Source organism: Dreissena polymorpha, chromosome 6, assembly GCF_020536995.1.
Source record: "Dreissena polymorpha isolate Duluth1 chromosome 6, UMN_Dpol_1.0, whole genome shotgun sequence".
Lineage (NCBI taxonomy): Eukaryota > Metazoa > Mollusca > Bivalvia > Myida > Dreissenidae > Dreissena > Dreissena polymorpha.
The window spans coordinates 22,976,798-22,992,256 of NC_068360.1; the positions used below are offsets into that span (position 1 = coordinate 22,976,798).

A 15,459-nucleotide genomic window follows, 5' to 3' on the forward strand; every position below is an offset into this window, starting at 1 on the left:
GCAGTAATAAGGAACTGGTGTAATTTTGGCATGTACCATCGTAAGGTTGCCTTCTATTAAGTGTATTAAAAAAAATTACTATGGGGTCAGAATTAGCCATACTATATGAATTTCATTGTTCTGTATAAATGAAGCGACTTTTACCAGAAATAAATACACTTGGAGACTTTCCTAATGTAACACTTTTCAAACTGGAATATCTGAGTTATGTACGGTGGCGTAAAAGGGATCTAGGAGAAATATTTTATTTATCGGTCTCTATGTGCGCTAGTCATGATATGATAATGCGAATGCTATCTGGCAAAAAAGTATTTCTTATCTCACTTATATAAGGCTCTTCGTTTCAATATTTATCTTAAAGTGGCATTGGTTGTACAACATGCGGCATATGGAATATGTTTTATTGGCTTCCCTTTTCGGTTGGACCGTTGCCCTTGGATGTAAGTAACGAATTGATAGCTCATGTATTTAATGCGTTAATTCATTGATTCATCGAGCTACAATATGTATACCTTTCTGTTTTTAGCCACCACAGGAAAGGAATTTGTCACTGGATTTCTGAGCTTTCTGTATGATACCATTTTAAAACTAGATATTGCCTCCAGTGGAAATGGTCATGTTGAAGTAATCGTACCGTATCTGGGAATAAATGCAAGCCTACTTCTTTCAATAAAACATTTTCTCTAAATGTGAGTGATAGTCTTCAGCTTTTTGGCACTCGGATTGGACACAACGGCGTTTTTATTAAATCGACAGTAGATGTTTCGGTTTACGTAACGACATATCGACATGGTGGAGGTGGTGAAGACACACACGTAGCCCTGCCGGTTAAAGTACTTGGAAGAGCATACCATATTTCCAGTTATACGCCAGACTATTATGGGTATCCGTCACAATTTATTGTGATATCACCGTTCGAGAACACTGAGGTTAACATATCATTTCCTAACGGCACATCGATATCAAAGACACTGAATTGGTTGTACGTGTATCAGGAAACGGCCCTGAACAGTGATCTCACTGGTACTATCATCATGTCAAGTAAACCCGTATCTGTGGTAAGCGGAGCATCTTGTTCGTATGTATTTCAAAGCATCGATTGTGATTTTCTCGGAGAACAAATGATTCCAACAAATGCCTTTGCAAATAATTTCATAGTTCCGCCAATCAGATCCAACCAATTCATGCTTCGTATATTCAGTAGTCAAAGTAATAACACAGTATGTGTAAAGAACGCATCGTTTGAAAATCGCACGACCCTAAGACAAAAACAATGGTTGGAATCGACACCGGCAAGTTCGCCCTTGGTCGTTACCAGTCAAGAACCCATTTCTGTCATACAATACAAAGAAAGTCAATCGTACATGACACTCGTTCCTGGGATTCAACAATTTATGAACTCGTACAGTTTTGTTGTACCAGAGGTCTATTCCAACCACAATAACTATCTGGTGGTTACAATAGTCTCTTCCTGCATCACAGACACTCTTTCTTGACGGCAAATCACCGAGGGACCAACTTGTTGACACCGCTCACGTTGAACCTCCATTTAACGAATATACCGTTCTCACGTTCAGAGTTACCTCTGGATACCACGTGATGAAATCGACAGAAGAGCATGTTCTGTTCGGATTGATTGTATTTGGAATGACTTCCTCCGCTGCATATGGATTTCCTGCTGGAATAAACTTCGGTAAACATAATGTTATTTCTAACGTTTTGCAAATAATCAATAAATAAATAAATTGCGAAAATAATAAAATAATAGCTATATTTAATGAACCATTATGCAAGAACTTTAATAATGGATACATGTATGAATAAAACGTTAATAAATGCATATCTAAATAAGGGCATTTCTTTTTTACACAACACTGTTTTTTCGACAGTTATAAAGAAATGTAAACATGTCTTATATTAGGACGAGGCTCTGCAAAACAATTTTCAATTTGAAATCACGTTTAAAATCAAGACATCACCTGGTAACGTTTTATTGCAGATTTTTCATCAAACGAACAGCGCATGTGCTACAGCTGTGATGACATGTCAGACCTGAAATTGTGTGACACGGTACAAAAATGTCTACCTACAAAGGTATCAACTACAATTGAAATACAATTTAAATATAGCAACATATTGGCTGTGCCAAATATACATATGGTAATCTCCCGCGAAATAGATAAACGTTAGTGCGAACCATATATAGCCCCTCTTTAGTCGAATGGAATAAGATAAGCTATAATTTATTCAACACCAATCTTGTTTTTGAACCTATATATGTTAAGCTCGATTGCATCAAAAGGTTTATTGAAACGCTATCGATTCCGTTTCCTGGGCGTAGAACCACTTCTTTGTGTCTTTGGGGAAAATCTTAAGAAAGCTCCCACGTGGGGATCGAACCCGTGACCTCCCGGTCGCTAGGCAGATACCAAATCCATTAAGCCATGGCGACCTGCATATCTTAGTAACTAACACCAATGTAACTATTGTATTAATTTAATCTATCCATTACTTTTCATCGTGGTCATCAGTTAACAAACGCTAAATAACAACACAAAACTAAAATGACATGTTATATTTGTGTGCAGGGAAAAACATATCGCAAAGGATGTAAATGTGTCTATATAACACTCAACATGAGATAAAGAAATAGTATCTCGAGCAAATACTTATTTGTTAGATGTACACTTATTAAATTCTGCCGTGGTTTAAATAGTTGCCATTATAAATTCCACCAATGGTTTGGTGAGGTGGTGTTAGTTTGTGGTACATTTTCAATAAATAAGCATTTCCACTTTTACAATCTATAATATATAAATGTAATGTAAGTATTAGAAAAGTGTTCTCCAACCCTCCATTATATGATGCTATTTAGAAGAAGCTGAACACTATTTTTGGCTGAAAAAAACACACACTATATTAAGGACTTTCTAACCACTTTACATTACATTATGTACAATGTATAAATTTATTTTAGATATGTATGGTGCAGCATGGGAATTCAAAGTACAGTTCCGGATGTGCTAGTTTTATGGTATGTATCAGATTAACACGGGCAAATAACAATCAAAGTACATGAATATTTTGAATTGAAAGTATCTAGCCAAATATGAGACTAGTATGATTTTAACATTTTCCTGCATATGTTTTGAAGGAATGAAAACAACATCTACATAATGCACAATCATCACATGAACATTGTACAGAATGCTGCCACAATGACTATTGCAAAGGTCGTGGGTGCGGCGATAACGGTACACATATATAATACATAAAAAAATTACTATTTTTGAACAATTGATAACACAAACAATACGAGCAAAAGCATGACTACTTCCATTTAATTCTCATTAAATGTTATGTACACTGATTAAATTAGATTAAAACAATCCAATACAAACATTTAAACGATGATAAACATAACTGTATTTCTCCAATGCAAGATGTTACACGTACAGGTTTACCTCCAAGAAGTGAAAGGGGACCTATTTGTTTTGACTGCAGCCATGTTTCCACCGTTGCTCAGTGCAAAACAGTGCGACCATGTTATAAAGGCGAGGTATGCGTTATAAATGTTGTTGATACCGTGTTTAAAAAGTTAATAAATTTAAATATATGAAGTTTATAAATGAATGCATAAAACTTGACCAAACACAGATATGTGTTTATCTTGTTGATAGTAAATTGTAATTGCGCCTTTTCTATTTTATTTTCAATAAATATTAGTTCATTGTATCATTTCATTACTTTACGATATTAACTCAGAATTATTTTCATTTTTAAACGGTTTCTTTTATTCATTAATGTTGAAAACATATGTATTTTTCAAGTTGTGCAGTATTGAAGAGTTCGATTGGCTGGGACAATCCCATTTTAAATTAGGCTGCGTGACTGCAACGGTTGGTTATTATTTTAGAGTTTATATTAAGAACATAAGTTTCTAATCGCGCTATTGTATTATGCGTCAATTTTCCAACTCCAACGTAAAGTAGGAATGAGTTTACATTATTTTATTAATTATATCAAATAAACAGCAACTTCAGTGTTTTTGAATGTGTATGGATGAATGCCTTCCAGTGTAGTTCTCTTGAACATGGTCGTTCCGTACCAAGATGCAAGTCCTGTTGCAGTGAAGACTTCTGTAACACCAACTGCACGATGGGACATTCGGCTGCAATCATAGATTAAGAAGCGGAGGAAAGGTTATATAACAAACACACACGCTTACATAGTTTAGGTAAATGTCTCGATTTCCACTCATAAATGTTCATGATTCGTTAAATGCATTTGAATGATAAAATGCAGTGCCTCAAACTTTTTCTTAAACAACTTACTTGATCATTATGCTTTTTTTCAGGCTAACGCAGGCAAATGCTGGTAGACCAGTTTTCGATTTGTTTAATGTATGAAAATATTTATAATTACTTGGTAATTATTTGGTGTGCTTCGTAAATGATATTCCTTGCAAATAAAACATTTCTTGATTCTTGCTGACATTGTTCACCAATATATCAAATCAAACGTAATGCAAAAATGGAATCAGCAGTTGTTTCTCTGTTTCTGTAAACAAAATATAGAAAAAACGCTTGTCCACATAATAACTTTTCGACGTGCAACAATCGTTGTAAGGTTCTTTAATTGGCATAAGGAATATTGCACATAAGTATGGATTATAGACGAACATGTCTTTTTATGTTCAAACCTATTTCTGTAAAACCGTATGTTTATTGAAATGCTCTCAAATCAGTTTCATGGGTATAACCAGTACTTGGCGTCTCTAGAAATACCGAAAGAACTCTCCCACGGGTGAGATCATACCACTGACCATCCGGTTGTTAATCGTTCACCATATCCACTTCAAAAAAGCGACCTTTGGAAAATATGTTGGTTTGTTTTTAAATTTATTGTTCAGTTGTACTTGTATTTCTTTTGATACATTTCTTAAGTAAATGTTCTTTAGTAGCAATTATGAAGTTGAAAAACTTGGATCACCATTTTTCTTTTTTTTTCGAGAATCTATCTTCACGTACATGAATCATATTAGAAATCGATTGAGTTGAAAGTTTAATGCACTTTACATCGAACATATGTCTAGAAGTCTATATAATCTTATACAAATATAGTGCAATATTGTTGTCTGAAGTTTATGTTTACACCTTGAAAGCAACTACGGTATTATTGAATTAAAAAAAATTACAAAAGCAATATATGCACAAATACATAAAACTTGTTAATACATGTTAAACAATTGATGTAGTGAACATTTTACAGTTATAAGTGGAAAAACAAATGCAATAAGAAATTGTTTAGTTTTGAAACTAGTGCATATAATAAGGTAAAATGTGGCAAAATGTATCCCACATGATTGTTGGACAATAACATATATGGAAAAGCAGCATAGGACACCATATAATTTGTTATCATCTTAGTTAAACCTAATAAATGCCGATAAAAATATGTTCTACGTATGAACAGAGACCTTTAAAATACATACACGTAGGATTATGTTTAAGATTTTGAATTTTCCCATTCCATTTCTTTAAACAGAAGTTAAATCCACGTGTAATTGAAGCCACAGGAAATGCGCCACGGACTCGATTATTAAACATCTTAATTCATTATTGAATAGAGATCTACGTCAACAAATACACTACAAAACGCATGCCATGACCATTAAACACATTTATTATTTCTTGATGCTTATGCATGTCTTCAGCCTTTGGTCTTTTTTCACTAGTAACACTCAAAATGTGCTAAAAATTATAAATTGAGAAGCAAATTAAAGCAAATTAAAGCTTGACAAAAATGTAGTATAAAACACTTTTGCTTACAAAAAAGTACAATAATCTTTTGAGATGCAGAGCTACGTTTTCAAAACCAACAATTATTTTACAGGTAAGATAAGTGAAATGACCCCCATTGAACTAAACGCTACAAAATAAGAAAATACAACAGATTGTATCATATATTATAATGGTTTGTATTTGTTGAAAAGATGCTACAAAATGATATAAATGCAATATGATTCGGAAATCGTAATTGTGTATTCTTGCATCATAAAGCATGAGCCGTTATTTAATAAACATGTTAACATAATATTATGTATTGGTGTCAGATGGCTTTTCATGAAATCATTACACAATAAGCGAGCTATTGTATTTTGTTTGTCACATTCATTTAAATTAGAGGCTATTGTAATAATCATGCCTTATGCGCCTATAATATGATTTATTCAGTTAAATGAGACGAATTGTGTGAATCATTGCAATGATATACGATAACCACGAGTGATTCTCTTATCATCCAACAAACTAGAATTAGCTGAACTAGAACTAATAGGATATATATAAGGATACAATTAATAACTTATTCATGTTCAAGTCAAACCACATAATATTTGCAGCACTAATGATGAAAGTAAACTTTACCGCACATTACACAAAAGCGTTTAAACATGTCCGCTGAAAATACCAAGATGTGCATATTTGCTATTAATAATATCTATCCATGCACAATTAAGCATTCGTTACATTCGATACTTTTTTTCGAATTCGTCACATACAGAGTAAATGTTTGCGCAAGCCACTTAATAACTCCTCACAGATGTGGACAAATGTTAAGTGTATAACTGTTTTTCATTCAATGAAGTTATCTACAAAATAGGCCCGTTGACTTCGTATAAATCGCTTGCAGTAAGAACTGAAACGTTCATGGATAATACATACTTTAAACCAATCTTAATCACAAAACATCAACATTTCAGTCTTTCATCATCCGAAGATGTGTTATATTGAAATGCGTTACATCAGTCTACCATGGGATCCAGTACAAATATCTGCGCGTCGGTTGATTATGTTATGATCTTAAGATTTAATTACATCAAATACCAATGACACATTCAGTGTCACTTGAAAGCAGTTTTTTAATTGCATTAATATTCAATGTGCGTTTAAAGTTTTTTCACAATACGCGTGATACTAATCATTTTACATTGATAGTCAAATTGCATTTCTAATAATACTTATTAAAAAGATTGCAAATTGGCCAATACAGTAAAGATACTGACAACATGGTAAATATATAACAACTTTAATGTCTTCCACATGAAACGTTCTGGCAAGTTAAGATCTGTTAATGGGGCCTTTGCACGTTATGGTAAATGAACAAATTAAAAAAAAAATTCATATTGGCACATTTTCGTTGTAGTTATGATATTTGTGAGGAAACAGTAATACTAAACATTTACCATGCTCTAAAATATCAATTATATGTATCTTATGACGATATAAAAACCTGAAAATTAAAAAGCGTTGCAACGCGAAACGATTGAATAATTTTGAGAGTTCTGATGTTGTCGTAATAGTTTGTGATACTACGAGGATTGCTTATATTATATACATCACTTAGTGTATGAGTGCGGATGGTCGAATGGTCTAAGCGATAGACTTTTAATTCAGGGGTCAGTGGTTCGAGCCCAGTTGATGGTTACTTTTTTTCTTTCTTTGTTTAATTGTATTATTGTTTTTTTTACTGGAGCCTTTTTGATCCAATGTTTACATTTAATCAATATCACGCATTTAATGAAAAACTGTAATACATGCAAAAATATGTGAAATAGTCCCTTTAAATGAATGCTCGAAGCTCCGAGTTTCAAAGTGTATGACTTTTATGCAATCCGTGATAAAAAACGCGGCTCTTTGTGTGATTTTTTAACTACGTGTAACTGACATTAAGGGGGTGGGGGGCAATGTCTGCGGAATAATCAACGTCATTTTCGTCAATCGTCATTCCAATAATTGAACAGATATCGGAAGACTTTTTTTCCGATCGCAATACTTTCATTTGAAGTTTATTTTGCGATTTTACATATATGTCCAAAATTAAAATCGACTCATATACTTATTTACTTAATAAATATTTAATTGATTAATGAAATTATATTCAGAATTAAACTTAATTTGTTGATGTTTTGGTAAGAACTCATGTCCTGTTGCTATGACAACTCTGTAACACAAACAGCACAGTGAGAAAACAGCTGCATTAATGAATGAGTATTTAAACAGCAAAGAATTAAAAGGAGAAATAAAGGTAAGAGCTGCCTTGAAAGGGGGATTTTCTGAATCTCGTGAAACAAATGCGTGTGTTCGTTTACCCATTACTCATTAAAACATGTTTGAGTGTTTGATTTTATGAACAAAATACTATTGTATAACATGTGTTTTTTCGCGTCACATCAAATGGTTCTATTTAGTGCAGTTTTTTGTTCACTGCCTGTGTTCGCAATGGGGCACTTATGAATGTATATTTAAGAATTAAAATAACATACTTTATTTCTCTTAATATGCTTTCCTTTCGATAGAAGTCTTTAATACTTATTTTTTTTTAATTTTAATTACCGAAACATGCTGAAAACAACTTAACTTGTTAATACACAACGGAAACGAGGCCACGCATTTGTCTGCATTATAACTGTATTTTCATATGAATAACAAATAATTTAAAGTGAAATCACTGATTTTTTGGAATTAATTGAATAACGACACTTATGTTATAAGAATCATAGCTGACATATTGTATGTATACTATAATAACGACGTTAACATTTGTAATTGCAGAACAAATGGTTATTAAAATATTTTGATTGTCCTTTATATTATACAATATTACATTTAAATGCCTCGCCAATGAGGTTACTTGAAAGCAGTTACTCGTTTAATTTGTTAGCTGAGAGGATTTTTAAGAATAAAAAAATGCGCGGTCGTGTTTTTGTTATACAACGGTATTTGTTTAAAAAAATACATTGATACCATTTTCAAATTATAATGTAAAAGCATTTTTCTGTTTACAGCAAGCAATATATTGCGTTCTACACCATATTTTATGACAAGTAATTTTCTCGATACGAAATAATGTCAACTGTCCTATCGCATTCTTAGAGGGGTTGCTTTGAAAAGTATGATTTGTGCGAATTATGTTCCTTATCTACTTACTGACACAGCAAAGGCTTTTCATCCTTGTTATCGGAAGTATCAATATTGGGTTAGTATTTATTACGAGCAATATTATCCAACGTTCATGTCTGTTTATTGTTCTCGCTATGATAACAGTGCCCAATATCTCGAAATTGCAATTTTGACTGTAAATCTTTGTTAACAGTCTTGATTAATTATATAAGATATTGGCAACCCTTCATACCATACAATCAAACATAACACTGCTGCAGGATACATGTCTTTAAGTTGATAAGAGAGACATTATTAAGTGTTTTTTTTTCCAAACATTTTATCTCAAAATTGCGAACAAATACATATATCATATGTACAACAATATAATAAAATTATGCAATCACATATAGAAACAATTAACACATGAAACACATCTATATTTATCTGTATAATAGAAATCAATGACTTTTGTTTAATGCGTATAACTTTCATGTATATAGTATACTCCTAGTGATGGGAATATTACTCTTGTTTATATAAATTAGTTGCAAGCAAGAAAATATCTTTAAATGAGATAACATAACATAATAGAGCAATACAAGATATGTCAACATACCTTTAAAGTTTAATTACCTGGCGTGAATTGAAACGAAAACTTCACTGTTGAAACTGCAGAAATGTTTACATCATTGACTCAGGTTAACACTTTAAGTGTAATGCAATTGCATGCAATTTTGTATAAAGACATTTCCCAGTGCATAAAGACAGCAAATACTGATGAACAAGGCATAGTGAAACAATAATTGATTCATATAAATTTTGACTCGTAAGTCCAATATTAAATTTTATTCAAGAAGTCGTACACAATAAATAATATTTGTAAAAAGTTGTAAAGAAAAAACTCCAACTCATCTAACTTTAATGCTAAGTTTTTTAGACAATAGCATTAAACAATCCACGTCCATCGTCCACGGATTCTAAATAATTAAAAAAAAACATTCTTCACAGTGAAACGAATACTATTAGTATGCACATTTTTACAAAATATAGGATTTTTTTTCAAAGAAACATCGTGTGTGATAATAGCATTCATAAATGTAGATTTATCCGCTTATACAGTTTGCGTTAACGTTTCATACAATATAAGTTTGTGATTAAACGATCGTATTAAAATTTCCATGTTTGCGTTATGAAAAACAGGTAAGCAGAAAGTATTTTGAAAATGTTAAACATAAGGTAAAATTGAAACCTTTTTCCGTTTTGTTGATATTTTACGAGCTTATTTTAGTTCACAGTGCGCAATCTAATTTATTTTATTATAAAGTGTATATTTACGTCATTTACAACGGTATCGAGCAATGCTTACAGTTATACAGTTTTTAACATGAGGAGATGTAAATGTTAACTTTTTTAAGCATTTAGTTTCTTCTTAAACGGTGCAAGAAACGATAAGTAATGATCTTTTTAATGAACTCCCGAAATTCCGAGTTGTAGTATCCTATTAGATAAGGGTTCATAGTGGCATTCAAAACATAAGACCTATAAACAATCCTAGTCAAAATTGGCAGAGCTTTATGAATTTTAGCTATTATTGACACGACGAAGTAAGGGACAAAACTCAAGACGAATCCAACGTAAAAACAATTGCCGTCTGCGTCAGCCGTCGTTCAATTGTCGAGCTCCAGTGATCTGTGGTGCTGACGTTCATACTGATCGGACGAATTGTTGTAGGTCTATTTCTTTCAACAACGGTCGTATCATTTGGAATTTGTTTTTCGGTAGTAGAGAACATTTCCGGAACTTTACTCGATTGGCAATCGTCCATAGCAAAATTATTGGGCGTTAAACGACGACGTTTGCCAACAGAAGAAACTTTGCGTATGATTAGTGTGTACAGAATTACCATTACGATCATTATAACGAGGATCACAATGAAGTCAATAATGTTAAAAGCGTTATAAATTATTGCGAGGGGATTTTCTCTGGTAATCATACAGTGGTTACCTAAGACAGTAACATTCTCGGCTACGGTAAAGGCTTTGGGCCCAATTTCGAAAAAGACAAGTCACGTATTGAAAACAGGATTGAGAGTCCTGTGGTGCAAACGATTTTACACATCACTGTTTTCCTTCTTAAAAATAGTGACTTCCATTTGAATGTCTGGCAGATATTGATGTACCGATCCAGGGCTAAGATGAATAGTAACAGCATGGAATTCACAATAAACACGTGGTTCAGGAAGCCTTGAAGTTTGCACGCCGCCACATGTGTGTACGTCATCGAATGAACGAGCCCAGCTGTAGATGAAAGTAGTACTATAGAACAAATAAAATCGTTTCAAGACAATGCAGTAAGCACTTAAATTGTAGCTGATTTATCTTTCCTTGAAACGTAGAATAGCAAGGCAACGCAATATCCGATGATTCCAGCAGAACAAACAATTGACATATAGACAATGATTGGTCTATTTTCAACGGTATTTGCATCGTTTTTCTCTTGAACCACTTTTTTATAATCCATTTTAGGCATATGTTGACAACTTTTCGAATACAACGCTATGAAAATATGGTTGCTTATGTTTACTCAAAAGACATGTGAAAAACGTTGGTCGAACAAATGCGAATTAATATAAGTCGAAAGCTCACAGTAAAAACACGTATTCCTGACTCGAAAATAACCAAATTAGTAAATACAAATGCTTATCTAGATAACACATACACGCTTTCTTACAGATATTCAGTGTCCGTCTTCTATTAATACGGAAATAACAAGACATACTATTTTGAAGTCAAGGAAAGAAGGAAGTCAACTTCAAACCATCGTTTGCTATTTTAAGCGTCCGTAAACTTATCCGCGCGGCCAGCATCATTTGACAGATTAAAATACTCTAAGCAAGTGTGTTTATTCAACCGGAAGCCATCCATTTAAATGTATGGTATGTCGCAATAGTTTTGATGATATTATGTTTTAATAGTTTTGCTGTATTTCACAACGTTGAATAAAACAATATTTATCAGATATGGTATACATTCGTGATACGTACATGGTGATAGGCGATGGCTTAGTTAAAAGATTTACCAGTTTTAGTGAAGATAGGATGAAATTCTCCGTTTCATCAATATTTACGATTTTTTTAATTATCATAAATTATGTATCGAGATTAATGTAGTCTGAATGCCCCTACTTAGACGATATCTCGAAACAATGTTCTCATCTCGTGTGTTTTCGAGCACAATTCTCTCCCTAAAAAGCCTTGGCATTGGTATTTTTCGTCTCCTGCCATCGTCGATGAGAAAAACGACCACCATTACGTTTATTTTCGGATGCCCTTACCAAGTCATATATTTATGTATTAAATTTATGTAATCTTAATTTACGATTTGCTTGATGAAACGCGATTTCACTGAAACATCGTAATTAATATAAATCGTAATTAACAACTAGTCGTATATCGTTGATGAAACGGCTCCCAGTTCCTATTTTTAAGTATACACGAACCAAGTTGTACCAATGCATCTTCATAGCGCAATAAGATAGCACAGTATCCACAGTAACGGATGAACCGGCTAACTAGCAGACAAGCGGAAAGAGGACAAACATATATCCTATTAAAGATTCTCGAATTGAATCCAATTTCTAGTTATAAGTAACACATGTTGGTATTCTGGTTTTACCAATACTCGTTTTTATATAACGATTATATAAAAATAATATACCTTCAACATACGACATGTAATTCAAACCGAGGCGTTGTATATCCGCCATCCTGTTTGACTCCGTAACGCGCATTTTGGTTCTGAAATATCTGATTGGTCCATTATTACAACCATTATGAATATGGGCCGTGCTCTGTGAAAAGGGGGTTTACTGAATATGCGTTTTGTGTCGTCTCAGATTAGCCTGTCTAGTCCGCACAGGCTAACCAGGGACGACACTCTCCGCTGTTATGGTATTTTTCGTTTAAAGAAAGTATCTTGTTAGCAAAAATCCAGTTTAGGCGGCAAATGTCGTCCCTGATTAGCCTGTGTGGACTGCACATTGTAATGTAGAATGACCATATATTTTTATGTCACGCAAAGGAGTCAATAAACCCCAGACACATAATATGTAGAGAAAGTATTCTACTATTAGTTAGTATTATACGATACATTGCAATGTAAACACACGGCGATAAACATTTCAATGACTGAAGCTGGGGTCATCGCATTAAACGGAAAGTGTAATGATTTGCAATCATGAATAAGAATTTTCCCATTCATTTACTTTGAACAGAAGCTAAATCCACGTGTGATTGATGTTCCAGGTAAAAAGGTTTAATGATTAAAACACCTTAATTGATTCTCGAATAGATTTCTGCGTCAACAAACACACTTCAACACGCGAGTCTAAGCATTTGACACTTACCGGTATGCGTTAATTGCATTTTACATATATGTCCCTGATTATATATAATCGTATAAATAAATATTGCTATAGAGTTGTTGGAAGTGTATGTTAATACTAAGAAAGCAACCACAGTATAGTGGAAACACAAAAATAAATTACAAAAAATGTACATATACATATAACATATTTGTATGTGAAAACCAATTGATAATTTGCAAGGTTTACAGTAATTTGTGTAATGCAAACCATATTCAATGAGATATTTCCCAATTTCGGATATAAAATCTTTGTGAAACGGTACAAATTGTTTTCCGAATGATCGTTAGACAAAAATACAAATAGAAAATGATAGAGCAACAAGGATTTTATTTGTTTTGAATAAAACTGATAAAAGCCGAAAAATAGACACTACGTTTAAAAGGCGACCTTTAAAATACATGCACGTATACTTATGTTAATGATATGCACTCGTGAATAAAATTTTTGTCAGTCCTTCATTTTGAACAGAAGCTCAATCCACACGTGTGTGATTAGTGTTCAAGGTAATACGCCATGGATTAAACGATAAAAACGCTTGAAATGATTCTCGAATATATTTCTACGTCAACAAATACAATACAACAGGGGTGTCTAATCATTCGAAACCTTTGTTATATCTTGATGCTATTGCATGTCTTTAGTCTTGGGTCATATTTCAGTCAGCAATGTGCTAAACGTTATTAATCGAGAAGTGAATTAAAGCTCGAAAACAATGTGGTTGACATGAATACCTGCGTATGTCAGACAACAAAAGCTTAAGCAACTATGCACAGCTATCAGTAAAAAGATAATGTTTAATAATGTCTAACAGTAAACAACTTCATGAAATCTGAAAACACTGCAAAGACAGCCTAACAACTAACAAAAGTATATGTATATAATAATCAAGTAAGTGATCACTGTTCAATAAATTATCATTAATTGTGTTGTATAATTTTACGTTTTGAAAACACTTGCGCATACACTTAAAGTACAATAATTGTGTCTGACATGCAGAGTTATGTTTCCTAAAACAAAAACGCCCAATTGTTTCATGATATATAATTACATGATTTATATAACTTCATTGAACTAAATGCTAGAAAATAAACAATACAACCGATTATAAAATCTATTATAATGCTATGTAATTCTTTTGACTATACTAAACAAATACTTATAGCGTATTTCTTGCATCATCAAGCATCATCAAGCGGTACCGGTATCAATCAACATACGAAAATTAATATTTTCTGTATTCGTGTCAGATGGATTGTTCTAAAATCATTACGAAAAAAGAGAAATATTAAATTTTCTTTCGAAAAATTAAGCTAGAGGCCATTTGACTTATCATGCCCTTGTTTGTCTACAATTACATATATTCAGTTGCATGTGACGAATTGAAATAATTTCTAATTTATCACGAATTACAAAGGATTGATTGTTATGATGGAGATGACATTGAATAATACTCATATATACACTGACAACGTTTTGGGATACATCCGAATGAGAAACTGGAAAACGATCACGAGTGCTTCTCGTGTCATCAAGCTAAATTAAGCAATCCAGATTAAGGTTTTATTAATAATTTATAACAGATAATCAAAAATGAGTTGCCGTGGTACTCGTATGATAAAGATAAGGAAATCCAAAGGTTTGATATTTAAAGTTTAAGAAACACCACAGAATATGAGTAATGAACACAAGTCAGCTTACCGTGCATTATTAGACACGTTTAAACATATCTGCTGAAAATACCAGTATAGAGCATACTTATTATTTATGCATGCATATGAAACATCCATTACACTCGATGCTAATTTACTTATTCATCACATTAATTAACCTCAATGGTAGGCTCATAAATGCTATGCATAAGTAAAAAGGTAAACCCTTACAGATGCGGAAAGATCTTTAGCGTATACCTGGGTTCCATTCGATAAAGCTCAATGCAGTTATCTACAAAATTGGTCCTTTGACTTCGTTTATTGATTGGTTTAAGAACTTAAGCCCAAACCGAGAATAAAACCAATAAAAATTGAACTAATTTCAACATTATAGTCGACCATCAAATAACATTTACCCACGTCGGTTGATTGTTTTATGG

The 15,459-nt window shown here is 32.9% G+C and overlaps 1 protein-coding gene and 1 long non-coding RNA gene across 2 annotated transcripts in view; both read left to right on the forward strand.

Moving 5' to 3' along the window:
• LOC127835511 (neurogenic locus notch homolog protein 2-like) overlaps positions 1-15,459 on the forward strand; it is a 128,583-nt gene that overhangs the window by 82,611 nt on the left and 30,513 nt on the right. The window lies entirely within an intron of this gene.
• On the forward strand, positions 1,506-4,489 carry LOC127836074 (uncharacterized). The gene is made up of 8 exons (XR_008028573.1): positions 1,506-1,693; positions 2,000-2,094; positions 2,978-3,034; positions 3,155-3,254; positions 3,459-3,559; positions 3,831-3,899; positions 4,078-4,202; positions 4,358-4,489. It is a non-coding gene; the product is annotated as an uncharacterized LOC127836074 (long non-coding RNA).